At 43.3% G+C, this 13,730-nt stretch overlaps 1 protein-coding gene across 2 annotated transcripts in view; it reads left to right on the top strand.

The window, feature by feature from the left end:
• The first annotated feature begins 761 nt into the window (after positions 1–761).
• The window catches only part of DNAJB4 (DnaJ heat shock protein family (Hsp40) member B4), a 405,595-nt gene continuing 392,626 nt past the window's right edge, over positions 762–13,730 (top strand). The window contains exon 1 of one of the 2 annotated variants that reach the window (XM_078645006.1): positions 762–850. The gene's annotated coding sequence lies outside the window, so the exon portion shown is untranslated. The remainder of the gene's footprint in view (positions 851–13,730) is intronic. The other variant, XM_078644996.1, reaches the window with a different exon arrangement.

The raw sequence follows: 13,730 nt of genomic DNA, 5'->3' as shown, positions 1-13,730 counted from the left end.
GCCACATGCAATACCCCACTTCCCCCATAACATACCAAGACATAGATATATCTGACCATTTAAAATTAACACATAATGAGGAACCATTCTTTTTACATGACTATTTAAATAATGAATTACTTATCTTACTTTTCTGCATCAAATAACTTAATGAAACTTAACTAATTATAAATCGAATGATGGATGGGACATTAAAAATGTGCGCAAACTATTTACAGAATTATACACCATACATGGTGAATATAAAAACACCAATGTCCCTTTAGTATATGTTTTACTACCAACCATACAAAACAGCAACTATTATGAACTCCTAACATAATCATAAACTTTGAACAAGCTATGATTCAAACAATTCTAGAAATATACCCCCCACACAGCTATACAAGGCTGTTACTATCACTTTAATCAAGGTATTTGGAGACACCTCAAAATCTTCACTAAGGGCCTTATTACGAGTTTGTCTATGAACCGCTGTACCCAGGGATTGACTGCCGCGAGCTTAGTGGTCCAACCGCCGTATTACGAGTTCGGCAGATTGCTATTGCAAAGACCGCCGCTGAACCGCCGACACAGCCAGCACACCACCAGGGTCGCTGAATAGCAGCAGCCTTAGGGCGGTACAGAGGAGTTTAACTGCCGTCTGTATTACAAGTTGGCTTTCCAACAAGCCGATTGTGGTGGTGGGACCGCCAGCTTCAAGTTGGTGGAAATTAAGGATTTGGGGTGTGTACTTACCCCTTTCCTGTTCTTCCCAACAGAGTTCGACGTGGATCCCTTTCTTCAGGTCCCCCCTTCACAGCAGCATCTTCACCCCAAGGATTATGACCCTGTTTGCGGTGATACACAGGTTAGTCCTTTTTGTGCCATATACCCATTGTCTGGACTGGCCACATATGGGCAAGACTCCGGCAATAGATAGATGGTATTTTCCCACATGTATCATGCATTCAAAATATATGCAGTCAATATGTTCACACAGGCATCGATAGATATGGAAAACTAATAACCACTGTTGCAAGATCTCAACAGCCACATCGCTGGCACCGTGGAAAACTCGTAACATTGCAGTCTGAAGAGCGCCAGCACTGTGGTCTACTTTTGTACCGCTACTTCTGGGTGTGGCATTCGGGCTGTCGGACCACCAAACTCGAAATAAGATCTAAGTGTAGAATACTTCAATAATAGTGAGTTGGCTTTCAAAAAAAAAAAAATGATAGCACTTGCCAGATTGCATTCTGAAGTCTCACGTGTTACAAAAGTAACGTGAGGTTGCCAAAAGTCTCCAATTACATTTGTGGAATTAAAATTCCTCTCAGGCCTAATAAGTAGTAGTCTCCTTGCATTCAATCGGCATTGCCTATTTGGGGCATTGCCACACAGAACTGGTTGAGTGTAGTGGCTCCAAACACTGCTGATGGTTCCTTGAGCAATGAAACTAATTTCCCTTTAGGGCTAACTGGCGCATGTAAATTTGCATAGCTTCCAAGTTGTCTGTAACATTGCACATGAAAGCAAGATGACAGCAATCTTGGAGCAGTATTTCAATAACTCTACCATTCCAACAGGACACAACATTGCTTCTAAACACAATGTGAAATTTAATAACGTGAAAGTAGCCCAATGGAATCACCAAGCTCCGTGCAAATTTACCATCAATACATTAACATGTATAGAAGAACTAATCACAGTAAGGGTAGTCAATATGTAAATATGTTGCAATTTATCATACAATATAATTCAATTTTAAACAAGCACATTTTAGTCAGGGTACGCAGACTTAGAGCCTGATTATGATTTTGGCAGATGGGATACTCAGTCACAAACGTGACGGATATCCTGTGCGCCATCTTATAAGATCTATAGGATATAATGTACTTGTAATAAGGTGGGCGGGATATCCGTCATGTTTGTGACGAAGTAACCCTGTCCACCAAGATCATAATCAGGCCATTAAACACAATACTGAACCATACAGATATACAGTACAAACACATAATAAAAATCGCTGTTGGGCTTTTTGGAACATTTCTTAAGGGAAAAGTGTACAGTAAGCAATTTCATAATTATAATTCAATTGATGACCATAGATAGACGTTTCGGTCATGTTGATAAATTATCAGGACTTTTTTTTGTTAGCCTGGAAACCATTCCTGTTTCACTTCTAAAAAAATATAATTTTACCCAAAATCATTAGTGCCCTGCCATGGAGTTTAATTAAACCAAATAATACAGAAACATTAGGTCCATTTATCTTTCCCATATTGTTCAAATCCAATAAAGCTATTCAAATTAAAAAATATACATGTACATATTATGTTGGTGGAATAAAAAATCTATTCATATCTACCATCAAAATGGTCATTTTTGTTTCTGGAATATTTGGTATAATCCAAATCGATGGTAGGGTGATATAATGATTTGGTCCCAAATTATTTTTATAACAGTGAGACAAGAACCTATTTGACTAGTGACAAAACGATTTGGAGAAAGATGGCAGCCCTGCGATGTAACCACTGGGTCAGGGACCAGTCCGTTGACATGGATGTGGGAAGTAGGACCTGTATAAATTCTTCTGGTCCATTTTAGAACATGCTGCACTATACCCATCAAACTGGGTACAAGGATGAGCTTCTTACATTCCAATGAGTTGAAGTCATTGGCTGAATCGAATAGCACAGTCGCTGCCGACAACTCAGGACCCAGTTGTGGTAAAAGTGCGAGTAGGGGCCTTAAATTATAGCAGGTGGACCACACGGTGATGAAGACGGGTTACTCTGTACCAGATACACCACTAGGGCACAGAGTAACCCGCCCACAATTTGGGCAAGTATTTCTGTCTAAGTGATATGTGAGAGCCTCTGTAACAGTGGCATACGTGTGCTGGTTTTCCCAGCTTAAACAACATAGGAAAGAAGCCTGTGCTTTTCCTCCTCCTGAATCAGCACAAGCAGGTGCAGAGACTGTAAGGAAACATACTACTTGTGAAATTCACACAGCATCCCGTCACTGCTTACTACTTGGTATACTTTAAATAGCAGCAACAATTTCTCATTTGTGCTAGAAATTCTAATGGCATGATTCACAGAGGTAAACATACACTTTTGTGTATGTTTACGTTTGTTTGCTTGATACAAAACTATTTTATGAGAAATATCTTTACAACTGCTGCGTCTCCGAATGTAAAAATATAGGACTGTTCTATGTGCGGAGACTCAGCAGTCGTAAAGATACTACTCGTAAAATACCTTTGTGAATAGCAAACAAATGTAAACTTACACATTACCTTAGTGTACATGCCTGAGCCACACTAGGGAAACAGTCTCCAAGTGGTCCAGCATCTGCTGTTCACCAGCATGTGACTTAGCTGTGTAAAGATCTAGATATCAGGTCCTAAACAATTCTAGAACATTTGCTGGGTCAGGGTAAACAAGACCCTCACCCACTGTGATTGCACTTATGTTATCTGTAGTCTAGAGTTTTTAAGCAGGCCAGCCAGGCTTCTCCTCCGTCTCCAAAGGAGTGGGCTATCATACGAATCACAAGATCTTCCTTTCAGCAATTTATATATATATTCTGACATTTTTTGTTGACCAGCTGTCAAGTCGTTATAATCAGGATGCTGTCTGTGACTGTTCTCAAGTGCACACATTTCTTGCTGTAGCCTATGCATGTGTGTCCTTAATGTTTGAAGGATCCCATTCTTCTTTCCTATACAACTGCCCCAAATAACTGACCCAAATGACAACGTTGAAGGCTATTGTGCACATATTATCAACTGAACACACTGTATTTCTGAAATATTCTGTTATATTTGCTCTGAGTTCATCTCAAGAAGCTGCATCGGATAGCTCAGCTGGTCGAAGCCTACACATAAATGGGGGCCTGCATGCATTTGGGAACTCTAAGGTTAAGAGAACAGTGGAGTGAGCAGAGAGTGGTTTGGCTAGCCTGCACCAGGAGTTTTGTATCGAGGACATAAATATGCCTCCTTCACAGTCGAGTGCCTAAGCCGCCAAATATCTATAATTCCATATAGATTCTTTTAAACCACCGCGCCAGTAAGAGCAATCTATTTTATCTGCACTCAGAAATTTGTACTTCGTAAAAGCTTACCTGAACGGTGCCTGTTACCCCTGGTCCGCCGCAGCTTGTGCCGTTTGAGCGGAGGGGCTCAAACCAGCCATCTTTGTTTTGCCATCAACACGTAGGACGCCAGGTTAGCAGTCCATGCCCCAGGGGAACACATTGTAGTCCCGCCCACTTCCTCAACTCAAAGGGAAGGGCGCCGAGCAGACGCACTGCTGATTCTTTTAAACCACCGCGCCAGTCAGAGCAATCTGTTTTTATCTGCACTCAGAAATTTGTACTTTGTGAAAGCTTACCTGAACGGTGCCTGTTACCCCTGGTCCGCCGCGGCTTGTGCCATTTTTGCGGAGGGGATCAACACGGCCATCTTTGTTTTGCCATCTACATGTAGGACGCCAGGTTAGCAGTCCATGCCCCAGGGAAACACAGTGTAGTCCCGCCCACTTCATCAACTCAAAAGGAAGCGCGCCGAGCCGACGCACTGCTGATTCTTTTAAACCACCGCGCCAGTCAGAGCAATCTGTTTTTATCTGCACTCAGAAATTTGTACTTTGTAAAAGCTCACCTCAACGGTGCCTGTTACCCCTGGTCCGCCGTGGCTTGTGCCGTTTGAGCGGAGGGGATCAACACGGCCATCTTTGTTTTGCCATCTACATATAGGACGCCAGGTTAGCAGTCCATGTCCCAGGGGAACACAGTGTAGTCCAGCCCACTTCCTCAACTCAAAAGGAAGCGCGCCGAGCGGACGCACTGCTGATTCTTTTAAACCACCGCGCCAGTCCGAGCAATCTGTTTTTATCTGCACTCAGAAATTTGTACTTTGTAAAAGCTCACCTGAACGGTGCCTGTTACCCCTGGCCCGCCCACTTTCTCAACTCAAAAGGAAGCGCGCCGAGCGGACGCGCGCAGCGGCCCGCCGGTGGCGCACCGAAGGCGCACCAAAGGCAAGCCCGTCTGCGCCAGATCGACGCCAAACGCCAGACACCCTGCCTGTTTGTACATCAATAACTCTTGCAAAAAAAACCCTCTTGACCAACAATAATGACTCAGATTCGGTACACCAGCAATGAGCTGGGCTCATTTAATAACGCCCATCCACTGAAAGCGGGCCTGATCCCAGCAGAGATCATGAGAGTGCATTTAGCTCCTCCTATTAAAAGACCAGATAATCAAATAAATTATAAAACTAAACCAATACTACCAAGCCTAATAAAACCAGTATGTAAACAACTGACGGCCTATACTGTAATGCGCTTTCTCTTGCCAAACATCAAAGGAGATTTGGTCTCTCTTAGATATTGAAAAACCTGACCTCTTCTTTATCACGGAGACATGGCTTCATGAACAATCACAGCCCGACCTTGCGGTCGCACTTCCACCTGACTATCAAATAATTAGATTGGACAGTATAAAAAAGAAAGGCGGTGGCATAGCCATAGCTTCTAGAAGTACTACTAATATCCATATGGTAGAGGCAGTACAAGCCAGCTCAATGGAGAATGCAATAAAGGGAACATGGAAAGGCGCTCTTCTGTATAGACCACCAGGAAATAAAGCTTCTTTCCCCAGCAATCTTACGGAGATCATAGCTCCTCACGTCCTAGCAGCTGATAATTTTCTGCTATTGGGCGATTTTAATTTTCACGCCGAGCTCAACACAGATTCTCACACCCATGACCTCATAAATAGTCTCGAAACCCTAGGTCTAAAACAGATAGTGACCGGGCCTATGCATGATGCAGGCCACACTGTGGACCTAATATTTACAAACTCCGTGAATGTTAGAGTAGAACAACCTACTCCTATCCTATGGTCTGACCATCATGTTATAAAGTTTTATCTAAATGAACTAGTAACACAATCCACCCTATACAAGAATTTAAATTTAGCAGATCGTGGAGCAAAATAAACCCGGAGTCCTTCGAGGTCTATCACACTCCGCTGGTCCTTCTTGAAACAACAAACGTCAACCAGGCTGCCAAAAACGTTGACCTCGCAATTAGCACATCTCTGAATACTATCGCCCCAAAGAGAATAACTAAATGCCTGAAGAAATTATCCCTTTGGTACACTACTGAGCTAAAAAGTGAGAAACTCATCGTTAGGAAGGCAGAACGTAAATGGAGACAAACAAAAGATAATATGGACAGACAACACTATAAAACCTTACATCACCATTATATGGATAGTATAGCAGAAACAAAAAGAACGTACCTTGGAAACTGCATTAATAAAGCAGCTAATTCCCATAAGGAACTATATAAGATCGTGAAGGATTTCACGAATCCCCGTCCAGCTTACCATCTCAAATCGCCTCCCAGGAATGGGTTGACTTACTCTCAGATTTCTTCGTCACTAAAGTTAATAACATTCACAAAACTTTCCCTCAACACACAACAGTCTACAACAGGATACATCGGGAGCACCCGGCCCGAACCTTATCAGCCGCTTGGAAAGTTTAGGGGAAATAACTGAGGAGTATACCACGGCAATACTTAGGAAAATGCAATCCGGGTCACCAGCAGATCCGGCGTCCCCACAAATCATATCCAAAATTGAAAATAGTCTTATTCCCAACCTCACTAAAATCCTAAACTTATCACTAATGCAGTCTACAGTCCCTTCCCACTGGAAGGAAGCCGTAGTTAGGCCAATCATGAAAAAAAACATCTGCTGATCCCAAACAACTATCGAACTACAGGCCCATCTCATTGCTCCCCCTCTTTGGGAAAGTAATAGAGTCAATTATCAACAAGCAATTGTCAAATCATCTGGAAAACTATAAAATTCTCGACCCATCACAATCAGGCTTCCGATCTCAGCACAGCACGGAGACAGCCCTAGTAGAGATTACAGATAACATCAGGCTCTCCCTGGACGCCAGACAATCCACAATTCTAATCCTTTTAGATCTATCGGCAGCCTTCGACACCATATCTCACACTATTCTCTTGAACCGCCTTAGAGAATGTGGTGTCGACGGCTGCACCTTACAATGGTTTCGAAGTTATCTCTCGGAACGATCTTTTAAAGTAGAAATTGATGGATTCTCTTCCAAAAATCAGAGCATCGACAAAGGCGTCCCCCAGGGATCAATTTTGAGTCCCACTCTTTTCAATCTTTATATGTCACCCCTAGCAAAAATAATCAGAGCACATGGTTTCGATACAGTATTGCATGCTGACGACACACAGATACTGATTACTCTGGACCCTGATCATATTAATATACAGCATAACTTCATACAATGTATGATAACCATAAATGAGTGGATGTCCACAAATCACCTCCAACTCAATGCAAGCAAGACAGATATTCTGCTCTTTGGAAACGCTCAAAATATCTGGTCTTCCAACTGGTGGCCACCCTGATTAGGAGCGTGCCCCTCACCAAAATTAGCCGTCCACAACCTAGGAGTCATAATGGACAATAAACTTTCAATGGCCGAACCCGTAAATACTGTGACTCGGGCCTGCTACGGTATAATGCGAGCCCTTAGGAAAATTTTCAAATGGATTCCACTGCACTCTCGCCTACCCCTGGTTCAGGGTTTAATTATAAATCGCCTTGACTTTGGCAATGCACTGTTTGCATCCATAAATGAATAACTACTATCTAAACTTCAAGTACTGCAGAACACCGCAGCTAGGCTTGTATTAAATCTTCCTCCACGCTCACCATTGGCTCCCAGCCTAAAGGCACTTCACTGGCTCCCTATCAAAATAAATGATTACATTTAAGATATGCTGCCTAGTACACAAAACTGTCAACAATAATGGACCAACCTACCTAGCGAAGAAACTGAATAAATATCAACCGGTAAGAACACTTTGTTCGGCCAGCAAACATCTTCTAACTGTTCCTATGGTCCGTACTATGAAAAACGGCAGCAGGTCCTTCTCCAGAACCGCGCCGGAGACATGGAATTCCTTCCCGTTGCAGCCCCGTCTTGAAACTAATCACAAGACATTTCGTAAAGCCCTAAAAACATGGCTGTTCTAAAAACACTTTGTTTCTGACCTGGCTCCCAGCTAGCGCTATGAGACCTACAGGTGATATAGGTGCTTAATAAAAACCAATACATACATACATATGCCACTGGTATACCCTTAAAGACTAAGGCAGCTTCTATCCCATGCGTCCAGCTATGTTTGATTTGTACATTAAGGGGTTCTGCACAGTGGTAGAGTTACCCCGCTCCCTGGTATAATTTGTGAAATCAATACATGCAACCTACTCCCAGTGCCATTGAAGAAGTTCGGCTCATCATTAATGGGACCATGCATGTTCACTGTGGTCACAAATCTCCAACAAAGCATATCCTGAACACCCACAAATGTATCTTGATCGTCTGAAACCAAGGGTGCCAGACTGATGGAAATCCTCCGTTTAATGGTATGCCCACCCCCCTGGAGGATGAAGCATAGGTGAAGGAGGCCCAATTTTTTTGTGAGTCGGGTTTCCTGTTTGAGAGCTAGCCGATGTCATACCTGTTGAGGTAAGCTAGTACTTGTCAGGTCTTGTGGGTAGCATGTCTGAATTTGTGATAAACAATTTTTTGGTGCCTGTAACAATACAGTCTATAGCACCAATGGACTTACAAAGTTTTACATCTAGATTTCATAACACAATAAAATGGAGGCCACATGGGACCAACATCTAGCAAATGGGTCAACGTCTGCATAATTGCAGTTGTCGCCTGCTGGTATAGGTCAAGTTATGTTTAGCGAGTCCACATGTGGCTTCTTTTGAAGCCTATTCCACATGGTTAAGGGAAGCTGCTGTGAAGGATTTACCAGGATCCACTGCACAAAGAGTCTGCAGCATCCCCTCCTTTGTTTAGAACACAGCTGCCTGCTGAGGAATGGAAAAATATGATCTTTGCCGTGAACGTTCACCCTTAAACATGTAGGCTGTAATATGGCATAGGCTATTCCAGCTCGCGGAAGTTTGTTTTTCATTGGCAAATATTCATACTTCACCTCCTGGAGCAAGAGAGGCAATAGAGGACAGGTCTTTATCTCCTGACAACCCATGGAGGATGTCTCTATTGCAGAAAATGATAAGCCCAGCGATAATGGGCCATACTGGCATGTCTTGCAGAAGGCATGGGGCAAATATCTATGTGCACGCTCCACTGTACCTGCGCAGGAGAAGTTTTCTGTCCCCATAAACTGTAGTCAGTAGTTCCTCAGTGTAATCCTCTAGTTTTCCAGTCTTGGTGGTTTCTGGTATACCAAGGATCCAGAGGTTGTTGCGCCTGAACCTGGCCTCCAGATCTTTGTTCTTAGCCCTGACTATATCCAGAACTTTTTCCGTGGTGAGTAGCTTTTCCCCGTTGTCCTGCACGCAAGCCTCCATGTTTGATATGCATTATTCTTCTGTGGACAACACTGCTCCTGCTGACATATTTTGGATAACATGAGAGCCATTCTAGTAGTTAAAGAGTCAATTAAGTGGAGGCTCTTTGCATCTGCTTGAGTAGTGTTGTCTTGTCCTATTTAAGCACGGCGTAAAACTCCGCTCCGTTCACAGAGTTTGCAGAATTTGGCAACTCTGCATTCCGCAGAGTTACCATTAAACTCTGCTCTCTGGTCTGCACACTTGAAATGTCATTTTTCGCGTGCAGGAACGACTTTCCAGGTGCTTGTGATCGCCCACTAGATTTTATGGGCATTCGCAGGAATTTTTGTAGTCGCCAACAAGTCATTTGGGTTTGCTGGCGAATTCTGGTGGATGTTTTCTGATTGTACACGATACCGTACGCGCAGGATCTACTTCGGCTGCAATCTGGGGGAAGATTCTCTCTTCAAGAAGCATCAAAATCTTCCTGAACTGACGATTTGGAGTTAAAAACCTCCTCAAATTGACATTTGGTGGTGATTTTTTTGTGCGACGAATCTTTTTTGTTTTTTTGAACTTTTCTTTTCAACTGGAAGAATGTGCCCAGTCTCCAACTTCCTATTCTTGTCTAGCAGGCTCCTCCCAGTGCTTTTAATTTGGATTTGGAGCTGGAAGGATCACTCTTTGTGTCTGATGCATTTCCCATTGGATTTAAGGACTTTTTGTATTTGAGATTTCACAAGTAAGCTGAAAAACTGGTATTGTTTGTATGTTTGATTGAGGACATGCACCTGGATATGTTTGTACTGTTAATGGATTTTTAAAACTTATTGTTATTGGTAGCCTTTTCCAGTAGGTACCTATTGATCACTGATATTCTTGCATTTTATATTTCTTCTTTTGTAAAGGAAAAATGTTTCACAGTTTACTACATTTTCTCCATGTTTTATAATACATTTATAATATTGTGGCCTAGTCTGCCAATAGGCCTTCCGGCCAGTAGGCCCAGTGCTAGTCATGGGTGCATGAAAGAACTGTTTCTGTGGTGTGTACATCATTTAGGCCATGGATGGATTTGGATTGAAATACAAAATGTTTTTTTTGGTATTCCATGTTTTATTTCATGCAAACACTGTGTATGACTAGGTGGGGCAATTCCTTTGAAGGATGAGTGTTTTTGTAAATAATTATTTTTTGCCCTGTTAATTTTCATTTTTAGCATTGCTGGCTTATTGATGTTCTCTTTGTTTTACCATGCCTCCTTTGTCTGACCAATGTGTGTGTTTGTGTGACGACGTATCCCACCATTTTCCTTTGTCCCAGATGTCATGTGGCCACTAGCCAGGGGTCATTTTGTATAGTCAGTGGACTGTCCCTAGGCCTGCATGTGCTATTCGTTATGCAGGCTTCCTGCCTCTTGTTGTGACTTGTGAGTGACCATGTGGCTGGCAGCCATTTTATGTAGACAGCCAGTGTGCTTTAGCCATAGGCCTGCATGTGTTCTTTGTCCTAGGCCTACAGCTTCTTGTTGTGATCATGTGGCTGGCGACCATTTTATGTAGGCAGCAAGTGTGCTTTTTCAATAGGTCTGCATGCGTTCTTTGTTTTCTAGGCCTCCTGCTTCTTGTTGGGAGTCTGTGACCATGTGGATGGTGGTCATTTTGTGTAGGCAGCCTGTGTGCTTTTGCCATAGGCCTGCATGCATTCTTTATTTTCTAGGCCTCCTGCTTCCTGTTGTGACCATGTGGGTGTCGGACATTTTGTAAATCCAGCCAGTGTGCTTTTGCTCTAGGTTTGCATGTCTTCTTTGGTTTGCCCATGCCTTCTTGCTGGTTGTTGTTGTTGTGACCATGTGGCTTGGGGCCATTTTGTGTAGGCAGCCAGTGTGCTTTTGCCATAGACCTGCATGAATTCTTTGTTCTAGGCCTTATGTTTCTTGTTGTTACCATGTGGGTGGCAGCCATTTGGTATCCAGCCAGTGTGCTTTCCCTATCGACCTGCATGTTTTCTCTTTGTTCCCAATGAATGCTTTCCTGCTCAGTGTGGTTGCTGATGACATTGTGGCACTGGCAGGCAACCATTTTGAACTTTCAACCAAATTCGGCACTTTGCCATAGGCGGCATGATTGGTTGAGCAAAGAAATAGCAGTTTAACCCCTTGGGCGCGGCCGCGATTCTGCGCCTGTGCGGCACTTTTAAACAGTGGGCGGGTTCATGACGGCCCCCAACCATCATCAGCACATGCCCACTGTGATGCATGACGGCCGGGGACCGTCATCAGCATGGAAGGGGTTAATAATAACTTATTATTATATCTTTGAAGATAACTTCACTTATGTTTCATTTTTTATTTTAATTTTTTTTAATTAATTGGCAAATTATATTTTATATTTTTTACATTTTTTGTATAATTTATTAAAACTTGTTTGGGTTTATACAATTTTCCACTAAATTTGGCATCAACTAATCCCATTTCTGATATAGGTGCACAACAGCATTCATTGTCTAGGGATTATTCCTTCCATTGTCATTAGTCAGCTGCACCTCCCTGAGTGCCATATCACACGTGAGTACTGACACGTGACACACATCTAGCAAACAGTTTCTTCTGTATGTGAGTAACCAGTGACCACACTAAATGATATTGTGTTTTTTGCACTACTAATTGAACAGGAACAATACCATGTCCTTCGTGCTTTTCGTCCTTTAGGTGCACGACAAGACAACAAGAGACAACATCACCCACAGTACTGCCAGAAACAAGGCCTGTGCATGGCGTGACACGTGAGTGACCCACACATCAGACTTCTCTTTAACTTGTGCAGCTTAGTGCCACTGCTAACTCACAGCTTCAAGATGGCCCCAAAGAAAGGTGCTAAAACTGCTACCAAGAAAGTGGCCAGTAAGACGAAGGAGCTTACCATCACCACCAACACACCACTTATATTTCACCCCAGATGTTTTTGGAAAACAAAACTGTGCCTGCCCTACCGGCCTCTGGGGAGCAAGCTGGGAGCAGCACGCCCACATCAGTGGACCCACCCCAATCCAGGTCCAAGCCCATGTCTGTCACAGAGGCAGACAGTCTAATCATGACAACGCCGATGAGCAGTGATGATGACATTGACTTATCTCTATAGTAAAATAGTACCCAATCATTGCAGGAATCTCAGAGAAGTGGACAACAACAAGAACAACAGCCACAACCGCCAATAGTAGTTCCACCCGAAGTAGGAGCAGTTCAAGAGATTAAGCTTCATGCTGAGGATGTACAGCAATCTGCTCCAGAAGATCCACTATCTTCCTGATCTCCAACTCGAAAAAGGAGGGTTTATGGTGCATCATTTTCTTCTTCAAGCCCCCCTTCTGTTGATCTAATCTAGACACCACTTGTATCCCGCCTCAGTCTGAGAGTGAGACTCAGACGAGACTGGGGGAAAGGAAGCTTACAGAAAGCCTTAGAGTTATGGAGGCAGATGTAGAAGAGGAGGATGACTATGAGTCTGTCATCATGGATGTTAGCCCAGCTCCAGTGGCGTCTGATGTTACCCCGAATTCCACGGGGGATGCATGACATTACAACGCATGCTTTTACATTGCATGCCTTTACAACGCTGTTTTTACAACGCATGCCTTTACAACGCAGAGTGCTTTGGGGCGCTGGATAGTGAATAGTTTAATTTACTATTCCAACTCCAGTCCCCATGGATAGTAGGGAAGGTGTTGGATAGTAAATTAAACCTATTCCCTATCCTTGAGCGCCCCCAACGCAATGCGTTGTAATGGTTTACGTTGTAAAAGTTGCGTTGTAAAGGCACTGCGTGGTAAAAGTTGCGTTGTAAAGGATGTTTCCCTCCACGGGGGATGTGGCAGTGGGACCAAAGATCCAACCACCGCCAGCAACCATGTTTTCCAAGTCCCGGCAGCGACCTGCATCCACAACCACCTGAGTAGAAGTAGGTACTACAGAGAGTCAAATGTCAATACGCCAACCTACCGCCTGTTCATCTGACATTGGAAGTTGAACCAGCATCAGAAAGTTGAGCTCCCCAGTTCGGGGCTTCGCTTCGGTTAGCCAGAAGGAGGCAAACATTCCCATAGAATATATGTCGGTACATCGCATGCTATTACAATCGCATGCAATTACAACGTGGTTGTTACAACGCAAGTGTTGTTACAACACATTGCAAAATGTTATCACACATATGCCTTTACCACACATGCCATTCCAACGCAAGGGCATGCGTGATAAAGGCATGAACTTGGTAAAAGTGCTTAAGGTTAGTATTTATGTGTCT

This window comes from Lissotriton helveticus, chromosome 1_1 (genome assembly GCF_964261635.1).
Source record: "Lissotriton helveticus chromosome 1_1, aLisHel1.1, whole genome shotgun sequence".
Classification (NCBI taxonomy): Eukaryota; Metazoa; Chordata; class Amphibia; order Caudata; family Salamandridae; genus Lissotriton; species Lissotriton helveticus.
This window is presented reverse-complemented; position numbering and strand designations above follow the sequence as displayed.